The sequence below is a fragment of the Pristis pectinata genome, chromosome 1, assembly GCF_009764475.1.
Source record: "Pristis pectinata isolate sPriPec2 chromosome 1, sPriPec2.1.pri, whole genome shotgun sequence".
Lineage (NCBI taxonomy): Eukaryota > Metazoa > Chordata > Chondrichthyes > Rhinopristiformes > Pristidae > Pristis > Pristis pectinata.
The window spans coordinates 54,053,734-54,072,715 of record NC_067405.1 but is presented as its reverse complement, the minus strand read 5'-3'; positions in this window follow the sequence as shown (position 1 = coordinate 54,072,715).

Here is an 18,982-nt window from a genome sequence, read left to right as displayed (position 1 = left end):
AGTCAGAAGCCACCCACATTGACCCTGCCCATGCCAAGAAGCCTGCAACTAGCAGACTATGGGAGATTACAATAGCAGTTTGACATGTTGAGACTCTGATACATTGTGGAGCTTAGACCCTGTTGTTTAGTTGAGAGTTAATGCCTTCAATGAGGAATGTTTTGCTTTAGCTTATGCTTATGCTTGCAGCAACACAAAATCCCACAGACACTACTGAAAGGTCTTGAGAGATACCAGTCACCATCTTTAAATTGTAATGCTTAACTTGGCAAATTTTTAATGCAGAACTTGTTATTTTGTGAAAATATATTTTCCATATGTTTAGTTCTAAAACAAGGTCAATGGTGCCCTGCAGTTGGCTACTTGTCTAATTAACAGAATGAAGCAGCGCATATTCTTAATTATAAGATTTCAGCAACATACTAAATGCATTGTAAGAAAATTTTCCAAAAAGACTTAAAAGGACAGTTTATTGGGGAAATGGTCAGAAACTCCTGGGTTGACTTTACCAGCTATATATATCCTCATTTGAAATTCCTGTGCTTCCTGGAGTATCGCTGTTCTGAATACTGTGTTTTGTGTTTTCCATGTTTTCCTTGACTAAGAAAAGAAGATTCAAGATTATGGGGAATCCTGGAATTTAAACAAAGTTGAGCCGGACAAATCCTTTCCTTTGTAAGCAACCAAGATGTAATTCTGTGAAGCGTTCTCAGAGTCAAATGTATGTTCCCCGGAAGAAATTGCAGAATTCCCTTAGGGAGTTCTGTTTTCTATCAGAAGTAAACTAGATCAACAATACGGCCTTGACCAGAGTCAGACAATATTTGCTCTCTCTTCATCTTTACTTGTGCTGCTTAAAAGACCTTTAACCATATATTGTCTCATACTTTATGTATCCCATTGGATAGATTGAACCAAAACAGAATTGCACATTACTCCATGGGATCGCCAACTCCTGTTGTGGAACATTTTCCTTTAGTTACTACAGGCTTCTTTTATCACTATCTTAAGTATTAGTAACAATGAGTAAGAGATTTAACTAGCAGATGAGGAATGAATGGAATCTTTATATTTAATAGGGTGGCTTAACCCACTGTGGTCATTTTTTTTAAAAAAGTATTTTAGTTAAATGCATTGGAATTTTCAGAATCCTTGGATACAGCCATATCACTGCTGAAGCGGTTGGAGTGAATAGCCAAGTTCATTTAGTTTACTGCCCTATGAATCATTATGGTCAAAATGCATCTGTCCGCTCCTCCATTGCAATCCTCACTTTATCATTTAGCACATCCCTGCCAATGTCTTGGTCTGGAAACTCTTAAACAAAACTCTCAGCTACTAGTTTACTGCATATGACTGATCTTTGAGGAATATACACCAGATATTTAACTATGCTTCCACAAGCCATTCTTTGACATCCTCACTTAATTTTTAGCTGTTTTGGTGATACTTTGCTATTGTAATAATATATGGATGCAATTTAAGCATTAACCTGGTTCTTTACCGAAGTTGATTGTCGTGGAAGTTGGGTATAAATTATGTACTTGACAGTGACAGTCATTTATCCTGAATAGTTGCTGCTTCACAAGTTTGGAAATGATAGTGCTCAACTAGAGCAGCTGAAAGAGCAGCATAAAAGAACCAAACACACACCACTTTTTATTATTGATTTTGTGAATCTGATGCAGACATATAGCCTTACATTTGCAATGTTTGTTTGAAGGATTGCTGGGTGAAATTAAATCACGTTAATCCAAAGGGCTTTTTATCATCAGCCATTCACAACCTGATCAAGTTTTCACAGACACAAAAGAAATTCTGCAGATGCTGGAATCTGGAGCAATACACAAATAGTGCTGGAGGAACTCAGCAGGTCAGGCAGCATCTATGGAGGGAAATAAACAGTCTACATTTTGGGCTGAGACCCTTCATCAGGACTGGAAAGGAAGAGGGCAGAAGCCAGAATAAGAAGGTTGGTGAGGGGGAGGAGCACATGCAGACAGGGGGTTGGTGAGTTCAGGTGATACGCAAGTCCAGGTGAGAGGAGGTTGGTAGGTGGGTGGGGGAGGGAGAGAAGATGTTATAAGCTGAGAGGTGATAGGTAGAAGAGGCAATAGGCTGAAGAAGGAGGAATCCAGTAGGAGAGGGCAGTGGATCATGAAATAAAGAATAGGGGAGGAGAGGAGAAGGGCAGGTCATCAAGGCAGGGTAAGGGAGCCATGGGAATAAGGGAAGACAGAGGAGTGGGGGGGGGAAGAAAAAGAAGGGGTGGAGTTACCAGAAGTTAGAGAAATCGATGATGAGGCCATCAGGTTGGAGACTCCCAAAGCGGAATATGAGGTGTTGTTCCTCCAACCTGCACTGCTTACTATGCAGCTGTATAATTAAAGGAGGAGGTCCCAGCTCTGCCATCGGGAAAACAATATGTGAAGGGGCTCTTCAAGCTACTTACTTACTGGATCTCCAAAGGGCTCCACAATTTGCATCATCCCACAGCCCACCTCTGTACAGTGAAGTCTCCCATCTACTGATAATTCCAACAAAACGCTCCCACTCCTTAACCGATCACCTGACAGGAATTTTCACACACAACCTTCTCCTCCCCTGTCCAATCATCCAACATTACATCCCAGGTCCAACCACTACTGTTTGTTGGCTGCTGATACTTGCCTGAAACCCAGCAAGTTCTGATACACAACCCTTCTGCCATGCACTGATCATGGCCTTTATCCTTAGACCTCTCTCCTGTGTGACAGCATGGGTCCAAACCCCTGCCCAATTGACAACCTTTGCGTCCTCTGTGCTGATGCAGCTTGGGAAGGAAAAGCCTTGTCTTGCCTAAGGCCAGTTCAGTGGTACCCAGTACAGTGTTTTGGTTCTTGGTCTACTGCCAGAAACTATGAAAAGCACAAAAGAAATTATAGCCAGCTTAACCTAAGGAAGAGAAAAGAACTGTCAGATTTACTAAATACAAAGCTGGCCTACTGTAAACTCTCATACACAAATATTCAGCTTCACAGGGCCCTGGGAAGTTCCTCTGAGACCCCCACCTTTGCCAACGGTGGAGATTATAGAGGAGGTGATGGAGAACATTGAGCATCAGAGGATGGGAGGAGAGGGGATTTGGTGGGGACTGAGAAATATTTAAGTGGTCAGAGAGCAGACTGAGGTACTATAGAGCAGGGAGAAGATCAAGGAGACTTGATGTGGCGGGGGGTGTACAGATGATAGTGAGGTGAAGGGTTTGTCAAGACTTGGAACAGGGGGGTTGGAGAAAGGATATGGGGAAAATTTGGCAGATGGTTGGCGGTGGGGGAACAATTAGTGAGATCAGATATCTGACACAGTGCTGGGGTGGGTTTTTGAGAAACTATTTCTAGTGGAGAGAAATTAAAGGAGACACCTCCTTGGAGGAAGATGGCTGTTCAGATAAGGACAAGGCCTTTAGATAAGGCTGAAACAAGCTGTTGAGACCTGCCTCAGGGTTGAGGCACTTGCAGGGTGCACCATAGAATTTATTAAGCAATCACTGTAACCCATTTTGTGCCGTTGCACATGTCCAGTGGTCTTTTTTACTTGGGCAACAAGTGCACAAGAAATCCAGCAACAAACAAACTCCCCACTTTTCTGCTCTGACCTGGAAGTGACCCACCCATCATGCCCAAAGGTTTTGGCAACCAGCTTTAGCAAGACAAATGGTTCTGCTGAAGTAAAACTCATGGTTATGATCCTGCAGTTTCTGCCAAATGGGTGTCCTGCTAAATTGGCAGCTAACTAAATTTAGTGTGTGAAATAAGATGGCAAAGTTTGTTCAGCACAAGAGACCAGGAACTGAGAAATCCTGCAGCACAAGACAAGTGAAGGGAGATGCTGAAGGCAGTAAGTGTACCTTCAGAAATCTGCAGCTGATGTCAACTCAGAAGAAAAATTAGGCATCAAGATACAGTAAATAAGAGGAATAATGTTCATCATTCACTGTGGCTAAATTGAATGCATGCCCTATCATTCCTCTAAATATTTAAACATATTTCCTATAGTACCCAAATATAATGGTAATAATATAATTCTGCTGAAACATTTGCTATATTGGAGTAAGACCCTTATCAAGCATAGCACAAAGCAGTAGCTTTCTAAATCTAAACCTCCTCTTGAGAGTGCAACTTGGAGAAGTAGGATATTGGGACTTGAGAGTAGAGATATTGTTAGCACCAAGGTCACAGTGCTAATGAAGAGGGTCTCCTTGGAACATGTACATTCCTCTACTTCTATAGGATGCCACAGGCCACAAAGGAAGACTCTTGCAGGCCCTATATCCAATGGATGATGCATCTCTGATACCAAAAACAATGAATCCTTAGCTTCCACTGTGGTGCCAAAGGGAGTTATCAACAGGCACTTATCAGCCATCAGTGTTCCAGGCTGACAGTCAGCATTCCACAGTTTGTCACTGTTGACTGACAAAAATCAGTGCAGGTTTTAATCGTCTTGACCTTTGTTGAGTTCTTCCAGAACACTGCAGTGCAGAGCTCCTCAGAGTATGTGCTGATCTTCGATGCATATATGGCAATGTGATCAAGTGGCTTTAACTTTGTATGCAGTGTATCAAGTGTACGCAGGGAAGCCAGCATACAAAGCTAACAGTTTTAACTGTGCACAATAGGGAAAAAAAAGCAAGATATGAAAACTGGCAATGTTTTTGGGAAACTAATATCACCAGTAATTGAATAATCTTGAAAGAGGTGAATGTGATAATTGTATTCATTAAGAGGAAGAATAACTAAGATTAATTCCTTTGTTTGAAAATTCTTGAACTACTTCACCACCCAATTACACAGGTATTGATTTTCTCTAATGATTCATTGAAAAATCTTGGCAGATCTTAATTCTGTTCTGACTTATTGATATGTTCTTTAAAATTTAAACAGTGTTGTGATATGAGAGTAATGTAGGCAGTTCTATATTTGGCTTGGAAGCAACCTACAGTTACTTGATTCTTAGATTCTTAACTGTTAGATTCTTCACTAATTTTATGAACCTTGAATTAATCAAATTACTTTAACTTCACTCAGATTGTTTGAAAAATGCAACAGAACAAGAGTAAACTATTGATTCCAGTCTCTTGGTACTTCCTAACATGTAATCAGTTAAGTCTAAGTGAGATTCATCAGTCAACATTGTAACAGTTGGCCTTTGGTCCTGAAGAGAAAAAAAGTGACTTGTACATGTTAATTAACTGTGCGAGAAGGGGTTTCTGACATTGTGCTGTAGTTTAGGCCTGATATTGCAAGAAACTTGACACTGTGATTAACATTACTGCAATGTTGTATTTATGTGGAAAACAGGCTAATCAAGCAGAACACTCCAGTGAAAAGTTGCAGGTGCTGATAATCTGAAATAAAAACAGAAAGTACTGAAAACCCTTGGCAGGTCAGGCAGCAGGTGTGGAAATAGAAACATAATTTATGTTTCAGGTCAGGGACCCTTCATTAGAACTGGGGAAAAGAGAAATCAAGTTTTAGGTCAGAGAGAAGATGAAGGAGGGAGGATAGAACAAAGGGAATACCTCTGATCAGGTGAGACCAAATGATTTAATGTGGCAGTTAAGTAATCGTTAAGATCAGATTAAGCTTCTTTGTCTATCTAATGTATTGTTAATTGTGAGTCATGGCACATGTCCAGCAGGGCAGAAAAAGGAAAAACTAAGTCAAAATGATGACAGGTAGACATGACTAGTTCAGATACAGACAGAAAGAAGAAGTAAGCTACTTAAGGTTGAGGAATTCTATTTTGAATCCTCAAGGTGGCAACGTGCCCAAATGGAAGGTGAGGCGATGTTCCATAAACTTGCAGTGTGCCTTGTTGTAACAGTGCAGGAGGCTGCAGATCAAGCTTACAGCTCCTCTCACCCTATCTTGATCTCTCTGATCTCTGATACCTCTCTATCTCCATCTCAGGAGATTCTTTATCCACCAACATCTTCTACAAACCACTAATGCCCACAGCTACCTTGATTACAGCTCCTCCCGCCCTGCCTCTTGCACGAACGCTATCCCTTTCTCTCAATTTCTCCGCCTCTGCCACATCTGCTCCCATGATGAGGCTTTCCACTCAGGACACCTGAGATGCCCAACTTCTTTACTAACCGTGGCTTCCCCCCTACTGTGGTCGAGAGAGCTCACACCCACCTCTCTGCCATTTCCCGCACCTCTGCTCTCACCCCCACCCCTCCCACACCCAACGAATAGGGTCCCCCTTGTCCTCACATTTCATCCCACCAGCCTACGTATCCAACACATCATTCTCTGCCACTTCTGGCATCTCCAACGGGATCCCATCACCAAGCATATCTTCCCCTCCCCACTCCTTTCTGCCTTTCGCAGGGGCCGCTCCCTCCGTGACTCCCAAGTTCAGTCCTCCTTCCCCACCCATCCTGCTCCCACCCTGGGGACTTTCCATTGCCCCACTGTAGGTGTAACATCTTCCCCTACACCACTTCCATCCAGGGACCCATACAGTCCTTTCAGGTGAGACAGAGGTTCACCAGCACCTCCCCTAATATTATCTACTGTACTCAGTGCTCCAAGTGTGGCCTCCTCTACATTGGTGAGACTAAATGCAGACTAGGTGAACACCTACGCTCCATCCATAACTGCGATCTGCATCTCCCCATTGCCAGTCACTTCAACTCCCCCTCCCACTCCATCACTGATATGTCAGTCCTCGGCCTCCTTCACTGCCAGGAGAAGTCCAAATGCAAACTGGATGAACAACACCTAATTTTTCACCTCAGGACCTTACAGCCTAAGGGGACGAACATCGAAGTCTCCCACTTGAAATAAATCCCCCACCATGCCTCTTCTTTTCCCTTTCCTAACCTACCCCTCTTTTTTTTCTCCTGGCCTATTTTGTTTCTCTCTCCTCCCCTCCCCCCATGGAGTGCCTGCCTCCATACCTTTGACCCATCCCCTGGTGGAACTGCTCTCCCCTCCTCCCCGCATCTGCCTATCACTATCTTTTACCTGCATCTACCTATCACCACCTTGTGCCCATCCCGCCTCCCCTCTTTTGTCCACCTATCACTGCTCTGCTTTTCCCCCCTATATATTGGGCTTCCCCTTTTCCTATCTTCAGTCCTGAAGAGAGGTTCTGACCTGATATGTTGGCCATCTGTTTTTCTCCATGGATGCTGCCTGGCTTGCTGAGTTCCTGCAGCATCTTGTTGTTTTTTCATCTAGATTCCAGTATTTGCAGACCTTTGTTTCTCTAGGCCACAGATCAATATGTCTGAGTGGGATGGTGAATTAAAGTGACAAAAAACAGGAAGATCAGGGTATCCCCTGTGGACTGAATGCAGGTACTCTGCAAAGTGATCACCCAATCTGCATTTCATTTCTCCAAGGTAGGGGAGGCCACGCTGTGAACACCGAATTCAGTGCACTGGACTAGAAGAAGTGGAAGTGAGTCGGTGCTTCACCTGGAAGGACTGTTTTGATTCTTGGATGGTGGGAAATGAGAGATGTTGCATCTCCTGCAATGGCAAGAGTCTTTAAGATTCTCAGGTTATGGAATAACTGTTCTGTGAAGCCAGTTTTCACCAATGACAATGATGACATCCAGGGATTTTAAGATAAGATATCTTTATTAGTCATATGTACATCAAAATACACAGTGAAATGCATCTTTTGCGTAGAGAGAATCAATGGGAGCATTCCTTCTGAATCCACAATAGTAATGGTCACATGGACAGGAAACTGTTGTGCACTGAACTTTTCAACATCCAAATAACTACCTACTTGTTCAGACAAGTCTTCTGCTTTTGGTTGCTGCTGTCTATCATCTCTTGACTTCAAATAGTGGAATGCTCAGGGGGTGGCCCTGGCTACAGCTGCCTCCTGCAGCATTGTTTTCACTTCAACCATCAAACAAGTGGGTTAATTGAATGACCTGAGAACACACGCCTGCAATTTGGGATTTTTGCCTTCCATCCTTTAACCACTTTCCAGCCCCCCAGTCTTGTGAGGTACTGCTGTTAGGTTCAAATTGCTTTTAAACTGTCTAAAGGCTTTCATTATACTTTTCATCCCATTTTAAGTCTTTCCTTTAAAGGCCTTTCAAATTTCACATCAAACTTTCTGCTTTCATTCAAGTCACTCCCCCCACCCTCTCAGATGAGCAACTGGATCCACTGATTATGCAAATTACTTGTCACATGTCTTTTCCCAGAGTTACAGCTTGCTTTTAACATTTCAGCCTCAAAGCTTGGCTCTGTAGCATCCAATATTTAATCGCTAAGACTGCTAGATTGCTTCCATCATGCCGCTCTTATGTGTGCATATTTGTTGCCTGACCCAGACTGGAGTGCCACAGTGGTGCAGCTGGTAGATCCGCTGCCTTCACAGCACCAGAGACCTGAGTTTGATCCTGACCACATGTGCCGTCTGTATGGAGTTTGCACATTGTCCCAATGTCCATATGTGTTTCCTCTGGGTGCCCCAGTTTCCTCCCACATCCCAAAGATGTGTGCATTAGTAGGTTAATTGGCCACTGTAAGTTGCCCTTAGTGTGTAGGTGAGTGGTAGAATCTGGGGGGTGGTTGATGAGAACATGGAGAAAATAAAACGTGGTAATATAGGATCAGTGTAAATGGGTGGTTGATGGTCAGCGCAAACTCAGTGGACTGAAAGATCTATTTCTGTGCTGTATGATTCTTTGGAGGACAATCATGTGCTAGCTTGATAGCTTGAATGAGAGTGAGAACTGCCCCTTGTTAATTCCCTGCTGCTTTGTCTAACCTTGGCTAGTCAGCTGTACACCTTGTCTTTCAAGAAAGGGGGAAACAATGCATTTGTGGGGAGCACTTCCCAAATTAACTACCTCTACCTTTAAATAGTGGCTTCCTGGTAGCACCACCAGCAGTAGGTTCTCTTCCGAGTTGCACGTTATCCTGATTTGGAAATACCATTCCTTCATCTTCATGGGTCGACATCCTGGAACTGCCCCTCAATAGCAATTTAGGAGTACCCTGGCTGAAAGGACAGAAATGGCTCAAGACGGTACTTCTCTGCCACCTTCTCAATGGTAGTTAGGGATGAGCAGTAAATACTGAACTTAGTATTGATGCCCTGTTCCCATAATGAACTGAAAAGTGCTTGACATGGTTGAACAGTTGTGAGATGTTTGTGCCGCAGGTATCTTGGGATGTGTTGGATCTATAAATGTCTGACCAATAGAGATTACTATTGGGGAGTGGGGGTGGTCTGGAATATTGAACAGCACCTGAGAGTAATGGTGAATTGCTGGGATTTAGTAATTTTTCCATTTCTTTATTTTTTGGGATCTGGATGCCGACCATTCCTAAATTCCCTTGAGAATATGATGTTGAGCCACCATCTTGAAATGCTGCAGTCATTCTGGTGATGGTACTCCCACAGTGCTGTGTGGGCCAGAATGTAGACCCAATGATAATGCAACATTTGCATTTACAGTCATTGACTTTGATCAGCTACTTGGAGTGATTTAGCTTGTTGTGGTATTGTATCCATATTCTGTGGGGTTGTAGCATCGACAGTCACGCTACCAACTCCCACTGCCCTTGCAGTACAAAACTGGAGAGCTATCAAGTTTCTTCTCAGATCAGGTTTCTCTGCTTCACCTTGACACAGTGACCAAACACCATGGCGTCCTCACTCTCCTGTGTGGTGCTATGCTTCAGCTTGTTAAATGCCTGCTATTGCCTGCTCCAGCCAGAATGGTAGTGACTCACAATATTGGTCCCTTGTAATCTATTGATTGATTAGCCTGGGTTGCACAAAGTGAATATGCAAATGAGTAGTCAGTGCAAAATTGGCCTGTTTCATTCATCAGGAGCTCTGGGCACAAGTTAATTGTGTATTGCTTTCAGAGACCTTTGAATTGAACCCCTCTAATTTGATAGCTTGTCTCAATGGTAGTCCTCTTGCCTTTGAGGGTGAATGTTGCTGGTCCAAGGCTTCTCTTTGGAATCTAGAATATTACTTTGGCATAACACCAATGGAGCTCTACATTGTTGGGGATGGTGTCATTTGGTTAAACTGAGATCCTGTTCAGACGGATATCAGGACGGCAACTTTCATGGATTTTTTGACATGAAGGGGCCTCGATGTAAAGCAAGACAAGTTTTTTAGCTGAAGTGTCCGGTGGCAGTGGTGAATCCTCCATTTGGGGATAACTGAAAGTACCCAATTTAACTGCAGAGATTGAAAATTAACGCATTTCTGGAGTGAGGTTTTGAATAACTGAAAATGTCTGAACATTAACAAAAGTGAACCAAAAACAAAACCTGAAAATTTCAGGCTCCACTCACAACTAACTTATCCCCCACTACAACCTCTCCTACTCAGCACTGGTGCAAGCCAATATCCCTAACTCACCTTCCACACACAGTCAGCTATTTAACTACAACAGCTGCATCATCCAAACAGATTGCATAACCTTCACTGACGCACTTCCTCTTGAACTTTTGCCATTCAAGTTGCTGCATAATTGGAGACACAAGTAGGCAACATGTTTGTCCGAACACCCCTGGAGGGGCAGAGCTGCCCATATTGGGGAAACCCATTGCTTGAGGTATTGATCAAAATTGAAGTCTTGTACCTCATCTTTCCATCCCATTTACCAACTATTCCTCAACTCAATCTGTTGAGCTGGTGTAAGTATGCACCTTATTTCTTCTATCTGCTTCCTCAGATCACAGCCTTATCCTAGTGCCTTTCTCCTTTCAGATAAGTAAGAAGTCTGACCCGACTGGGCAGTGGAGGAGTAGCATAAAGACTGGGATAATAAAAATAGTCACTCAATTTCACAACTGCAACCACCAGCACAGAGGCTGATCTGTTCCTAACCTAGAGGTAGCCCAGAGTGGTTCAGGCAGCAGAGGTGATGCTTCAGCCTCCCCACCACTTTCTCTGTTGTGCAGATAGTGTGGCGGTCTAGCTCTTGTTGTATGCCTAATGTGCTTGTGTGTGATGGCTGCACGATGGAGTTGTCAACCATCTTATTTGTGAATAGCTGTTGCTGAAAGGTTCCTCTTTGGTTTGTTGTAATGGATCAAATGCAGGTGGCACACTGGATCTCCATAAATTGAAGACAAGGTGGCTTCTGCCAGAGTGTTGGGCACTGAAGGAGTGGAGCTCTTTTTAATTCTGGTGCAGGGAAGGGTTGAGGAAGTGACGTACTTACATCTTGCATCAAGGCACCTTGCATCGTGGAGAGGCCTAACCTCCTAGCAAGCCCTGTGGTCTCTCTGGCAGTTGGTGCTTCCCAAGAGTGAATGAAGTTTGACCCTCTCCCTTCTTGCATGGGCCTGGAAGGAACCCAGTCATAAAGGCTTCTGGCTTGGGTTGCCTTAATGGCCATTGACAATTATTCCTTGCTTTGTTCCATTGTATCTCTTGTAGGTGGCAGATTTCACTGAGGACATCAGGTAAGATGTTGTTCCTTTGGGTGCCCTACATAGATGAAGCCTGTTGGAGAGAGCCCTTCTCTACCCCCTCCCATCTTCTAGCAGGCTGTGCCATTCTCCTAGTCATCTTGCATTTCCAGGGGATTGCCTCCTCGTACACCAAAGCTGAGGTGAAACAATTCCCCACACCACTTGTGACATCATCCTTGAAGAAACTTGCAACCTGAAATATCTGCAGAAAGTACCAAATGCTTATAGAATCATGCTAACAGCCAGAGATAGTCAACTCACAAGTAGTTTCTAAAAAGTTGACGATCCTTTTGAAGTAGCCTTGAGGGGGCTGCTTCATCCAGCTGCTAACGTGTTCAGAGAAAGCAGAGCTCCATAATAGCAGTGTTATCATGAAACCAGCATTGCAGCCAGATTGATACCATGAACTGTCTGTTCAGCATCATTTCAGCAAATGTTACCTGTATTTATTGTAAGTCTTCTGCTAATTTAATGACTGCAGCAGATGTATGCACAGGCATCAGGCACCATGTTGTCTCCCAAACGCTACTGGTTGTGATGAAGCAATGTGACCAAGACCAATTTTGACCCAGTTTTCTTTCTAACTTGCACCATGGGGCAAAATTGGTTATTTCTTTAAATTAACCACAATGTATTTAAGGTATAGAATTAGTCAGATTGTGTGTATAGATAGGATTTTACTTATTCACGGTATGTGGATGTAACTGGCAAGGCTCACATTTATTGCTGCTTCTTAATTGCCTGTGAGAAAGTGGTCACGAGGTGGCTTTCTGCATTGCTGCAGCCCTGCCAGAATTTGCTCCAACAGTGCTATTTGGTTGGGATTTCCCAGACTTTGACAGTGAAGGAAAGGAGGCATATTTCTATAGAACTCTGGTTAGGCTGCATTTAGAGTATTGTGTGCAGTTCTGGTCACCTCACTATAGGAAGGATGTCAAGGCTTTAGGGTGCAGAGGAGGTTTACCAGGATGCTGCCTGGATTAGAGGGCATGTGCTATCAGGACAGGATGAACAAACTTGGGCTCTTTTCTCTGGAGCGGAGGAAGCTGAGGGGTGATCTGTTGGAAGTGTAAAAAGTTATGAGGGGCACAGATAGGGTGGACAAGCAATATCTTTTTCCCATTATTGAGCGGTCCAATACCAGAGGGCATGCATTTAAGGTGAGAGGGGGTAGGTTCAGAACAGACATGAAGGGTACGTTTTTTAGTAAAAACGTTGTGGATGCCTGGAATGCGTTGCCTGATAGGGTGGTGGAGGCAAATTCATTGGGGGCTTTTACGGGCACATTAATGAGAGGAAAATGGAGGGATATGGGCATTCTGTAGGTAGGAGGGAATAGCTATGTCGGCACAACATTGTGGGCCGAAGGGCCTGTTCTGTGCTGTACTGTTCTATGTTCTGTGTATTTGCAAATCAAGATGGTGTGTGACTGGATGGGAATCTTACAGGTGGTGGTGCTCCTGTGTGCCAGTTGCTGTTGTCCTTCTGGGTGGTAGTGGCTGCAAGTTTTAGAGTTCTGCAGTTTCTGAACTCATCATGAAGCCATGGTGTGAAAAGAGATGTTAAGGAGAGAGGTCAGTTTATCATTATAAAGCATCCTGCACAATTGTATCTCAAACCGCTTTATGCCAAATTAAGTGCTTTTGAATTTTCATCACTGTTATAATGTAGGAAATACAGCTGCCAATTTGCACAGAGCGTGCTTCTGGAAATAACAATGAGAATGACAATGACCTATGTTTAGGTGCTGGTTGGGTTCAGCAAAAAACATTAGCAAGTATTCATGGTGTTCAGCAGGGATCGGCACTGGGACCTTTACTGTTTGTGATAGGACTTAAGACAAAGAGGCAGAATTAGGCCATTCGGCCCTTCGAGTCTGTCCGCCATTCGATCACGGCTGATTGACCTTTCCCTCTCAACCCCATTCTCCTGCCTTCTCCCCGTAACCTTTGACGCCTTTACTAATCAAGAACTTATCAACCTCCGTTTTAAATATACCCAATGACTTGGTCTCCACAGCCATCTGTGGCAATGAATTCCACAGATTCACCACCCTCTGGCTAAAGAAATTCCTCCTCATCTCTGTTCTAAAGGGACATCCTCATATTCTGAGGCTGTGCCCTCTGAGCCTAGACTCTCCCACTACTGGAAACATCCTCTCCACGTCCACTCTATCCAGGCCTTTCAATATTCAGTAGGTTTCAATGAGATCCCCCCCTCATCCTTCTAAACTCCAGTGAGTACAGGCCCAGAACAACCAAACGCTTCTCATATGTTAACCCTTTCATTCCCGGGATCATTCTTATAAACCTCCTCTGGACCCCCTCCAATGCCAGAACATACTTCCTTAGATATGGGGCCAAAACTGCTCATAATCCTCCAAATGTGGTCTGACCAATGCTTTATAAAGCCTCAGCATTACATCCTTGCTTTTATATTCCAGTCCTCTCGAAATGAATGCTAACATTGCATTTGTCTTCCTTACTACTGACTCAACCTGCAAGGTAAACTTCAGGGAATCCTGCACTAGGACTCCAAGTCCCTTTGCACCTCTGATTTCTGAATTTGCTCCCCGTTTAGAAAATCGTCTATGCCTTTCTTCCTTCTGCCAAAGTGCATGACCGTACACTTCCCTACGCTGTATTCCATCTGCCACTTCTTTGCCCATTCTTCCAACTCGTCCAAGTCCTTCTGCAGACTTCCTGCTTCCTCAACACTACCTGCCCCTCCACCTATCTTTGTATCATCCGCAAACTTGGCCACAAAGCCCTCAATTCCCTCATTCAGATCATTAAAATATAACATAAAAAGTAGCGGACCCAAAACCGACCCTTGCAGAACATCACTAGTCACCGGCAGCCAACCAGAAAAGGCCACCTTTATTCCCACTCTTTGCCTTCTGCCAGTCAGCCAATCTTCTATCCATGCTAGTACCTCTCCTGTAATACCATTGGTTCCTATCTTGTTTAGCAGCCTCATGTGTGGCACCTTGTCAAAGGCCTTCTGAAAATCTAAGTAAACAACATCCATTGGCTCTCCTTTGTCGATCCTGCTTGTTACTTCCTCAAAGAATTCCAACAGATTTGTCAGGCAAGATCTCCCCTTAAGGAAACCATGCTCATTTCAGCCTATTTTATCATGTGCTTCCAAGTACCCCGAAACCTCATCCTTAATAATAGACTCTAAAATCTTACCAACCACTGAAGTCAGGCTAACTGGCCTATAATTTCCTGTCTTTTGCCTCCCTCCCTTCTTAAAGAGTGGAGTGATATTTGCAATTTTCCTCCGGAACCATTCCTGACTCCAGTGATATATACTGTATATAAATGACTTGAATGAAAACGTGGACGGGTGGGTTAGTGAGTTTGCGTATGGCACGAAGATTGGTGGTGTTGTGATAGTGTGGAAGTTTGCCAAAGGATACAGCTTCATATAGATCAGTTTCAGATGAGAGTGGGGAAATGGCAGATGGAGTTTAATCTGGACATGTGTTAGGTATTGCACTTTGGGAGATCAAATGTAAAGAGAAAGTGCACAGTTAATGGCAGGACCCTAAACAGTGTGATGTACAGAGGGATCTTGGGGTCCAACTCCATAGCTCCCTGGAAGTGGCCGCACAAGTTGACAGGGTGGTAAAGAAGCCGTATGGCATGCTTGCTTTTATTAGTCAATGCACTTAGTTTGAGAGTCAGGAAATTATGTTGCGGCTTTATAAAGCTCTGGTTAGGCCGAATCTGGACTAGGTTATAAAGCTCTGGTTATGCTGAATCAGTTCCCATTACACCATTATATGTGGGGGCTATGGAGGGGGTTCAGAAGAGGTTTACCAGGATGCTGCCTGGGTTAGCAAGCATGCGCTATAAGGAGAGGTTGGACAAACTTAAATCGTTTTCTGTGGAGCGGCAGAGGCTGAGGGGAGACCTTATAGAATTTTATAAGACTATGAGAGGCATGGTTCAGGTAGATGGTCAGAATCTTTTTCCGAGGGTCGAAATGTCTAATGCTGGAGGGCATGCATTTAAGGCGAGAAGGGGAAAGTTCAGAGGAGATGTGCAGGGCAAGTTTTTTACACAGAGAGTGCTGGGTGCCTGGAATGCACTGCCAGGGGTAGTGGTCGAGGCAAATACGATAGGCGCGTTTAAGTAGCTCTTAGATAGGCACATGAATATGCAGGCAATGGAGGGATAAAGACCATGTTTGTGCAGAAGGAATTAAGTGTCATTAGCTTAATTAGTTCGACACAACATCGTGGACTGAAGGGCCTGTTCCTGTGCTGTACTGTTCTATATACAATGTTCTGAGTACAACTGCAGATAATGCAATAACTTTTGCAATTGCCACCGAAGAAAGCAGCAGGGTCTTTAGTTTAACATGCAGTCTGAAAGATGACACTTCCAGCTGTGTAATGCTCTCTCTCAGCCTAATTTTTTGAGCTAGAGTCTCTGGCAGATTTCTTGAACTGACAACCTCTGAGTCAAACTTGAGGGTTACCAAATGAGTTATAACTGACGCTTTGTTTGATTAAGTTGGTGGAGGTGGCTAACATTCAAATGGGCTGTTTGATTTGGACAGGGTTAAGTTGCTTGACATTTGTTGGAGTTGTTTTCATCAGGTAATTGGAGTGTATTTCATCACATTCCTGATGTGTTTTACAGATGGTAGTAAGACTTGTGGAGCTAGAAGATACATCGCCTGCTGCAGTGTACCAAGCCTCTGGTCTGCTATTGTGCCACAGTATTTTAGTGACTTGTTAGTTAAACGTTTGGTGAACGGTGAGCAGTCCCCACACAACATCCAGAATATTGATAGTGTGGTATTTGGCAATAGTGGTATTGTTGAATGTCTGGATCCAAGCTGTGATTAGGTCTGGAAACCGAACGCTCCTCCTGGAGCGTAGACTGAGCATCAGTGAGTAGGTTATTGCTGATTAGTGCTTGATAGCACTACCAATGGTATCTCTCATTGCTTTGATGATTGAGAGTAGACTGATAAAATATACCATACTGGATTTTTAAAAATCTTATTGAACAGGACAGACCTGGGCAATTTTCCACTATGTGAGGTGGGTGATAGTTCTATGGCTATGTTGACTTTTTCTGTAGCTAATTTGGAACATCTCTTTTGAGTACTACAGCTGGGATATTGCTGGGAACAATAACTTCCATTGTGTCTGGTAACTGGCTATTTATTGATACATCAGCAGTGAATATAATTGGTCAGAGACTGCCTTTTGTGTTGGTTGGAGCCTCTGAAAGAAGCTGAAATGGATCATCTATTCAGTATTCCTGGGTTCATGTGCTTCAATTTTGCCTGGGCTCTGCAGTTCCTAAGGCTGAGGAAATTCATGGCATTTCTTCCTCCTAACGTTTGTTTGTTTTTCTGACAACTTTGATTGAATGTGGCAGGATTGCAGAGCTCTGACCTCATCCTCTGGTTGCGGGATCATTTTCTTGAAGCCATCCAGAAACGGAACAATTCCAACTTCTTCAGTTGAGAAGGATGGAACTGGGTCCCACAAGTCCATCACAACCTTGCAAACACTGCTTGGCACATAGCTAGTGGTACTGTCTAGTAAGTGTGTAGTATTATATTGAAGCTTCACCAGGATGGCTTCTCAATTTTTGAATATAACTGGAGGTGCTCATGGATAGATGGGATCAGGTGCAAATTAAAACCAAACTATCAAATACAGAAGGTTAAAGAGCCATATCAAAAAGAGGAGCTATGGCTCCAATACACCAAACTGCCCTCTTATGTAGGTAAGAATTGATTTTTTTTCTCTTCTTCTTTGAGTGAAAAAAACAAAGTGCATAGCTATCATGAAACCACCTATCAGGAAAAGTTAACAGAATTTACTTAATAATTATTGGTGCTGATATGATGCCAATGCCATACTGCCATCAAAGAGTTCTATTAATATACTGAAATAGTTCAGAATAGTTCCACCTCTCACTGCTGCATTTTGAGATTCCCACCTGCTTCTAAAGGGCAACAATCATTCCAGTGCCTAAGAAGAGCAGGGTGAGTGCCTCAACGATCATCGTCTGGTAGCGCTCAAACCTACTGTGATAAAGTGATTCGAAAGGTTGATTATGGCTAGAATTAACTCCTGCCTGAGCAAGGACCTGGACCCACTGCAATTTGCTGACTGCCACAACAGGTAAACAGCAGATGCAATCTCACTGGCTCTCCACCCTGCTTTGGAGCACCTAGACAACCACAAGACATACATCAGGCTACTGTTTATTGATTACAGCTTGGCGTTCAACACCATCATTCCCTCAGTACTAATAACCAAGCTTCAAAACCTGGGTCCCTATACGTCTCTCTGCAACTGGATCTTGACTTCCTTATCGGGAGACCACAGTCAGTGTGGATTGGCAATAACATCTCCTCCTCACTATCATCACAGGTGCACCTCAAGGAGACGTGCGTAGCCCACTGTTCTACTTTCTCTACGCTCATGACTGTGTGGCTAAGCACAGCTCAAACACCATTGATAAATTCGTTGCTGACACCACTGTTGTTGGTAGAATCTCTGATGACAATGAGGAGGCTTACAGGAGTGAGATGGATCGGCTGGTTGAGTGGTGTCACAACAACAACCTCACACTCAACATCAGCAAGACCAAGGAACTGATTGTGGACTTCAGGAAGGGGAAGTCGGGAGAACACACACCAGTCCTCATTGACGGGTCAGTGGTGGAAAGGGTGAGCAGCTTCAAGTTCCTGGTGGTCAACATCTTGGAGGATCCATCCTGGGCCCAACATATTGATGCAATCACAAAGAAGGCATGCCAGCGGCTCTACTTCGTTAGGAATTTGAGGAGATTTGGTATGTCACTAAAGTCTTCTACAGATTTCTATACATGTATGGTGGAGAGCATTCTGACCAGTCGCATCACTACCTGGTATGGAAGCTCCAATGCACAGGATGGCAGGAGGCTGCAGAGGGTTATAGACTTAGCCATCACGGGCACAGCCCTCCCCACCATCGAGGACATCTCCAAGAGGCAGTACCTCAAGAAGGCAGCATCCATCATTAAGGACCCTCACCATCCAGGACATGCCCGCTTCTCGTTAACACCATCAGGGACGAGGTACAGGAGCCTGAAGACCCAAACTCAACAATTCAGGAACAGCTTCTTCCCTCCTGCCGTCAGATTTCTGAACGATCCATGAACTCATGAACACTATCTCATTATTCCTTTTTTTTGCACTATTTATTACTGTAATTTATAGATTTTTACATCTTGCACTGTACTACTGCCGCAAGACAACAAATTTTGCATCATATGTTGGTGATAATAATTCTGATTCTGAATGACAGATAGAAACATTGTTTTAAAATACAGCTGTTTGTCTAGGCCTGGAAGAGAGGTTGTTTTAATAAATTACTCCTTGCTGTAAGGAAGCTTATTGACTGAAGATTGTAATAGATCATAATTTTATTTAAATTTCCTTTTGCGGAAGATCTTGCAAATTCCATTCTCCAGATTATTGACAAATAAT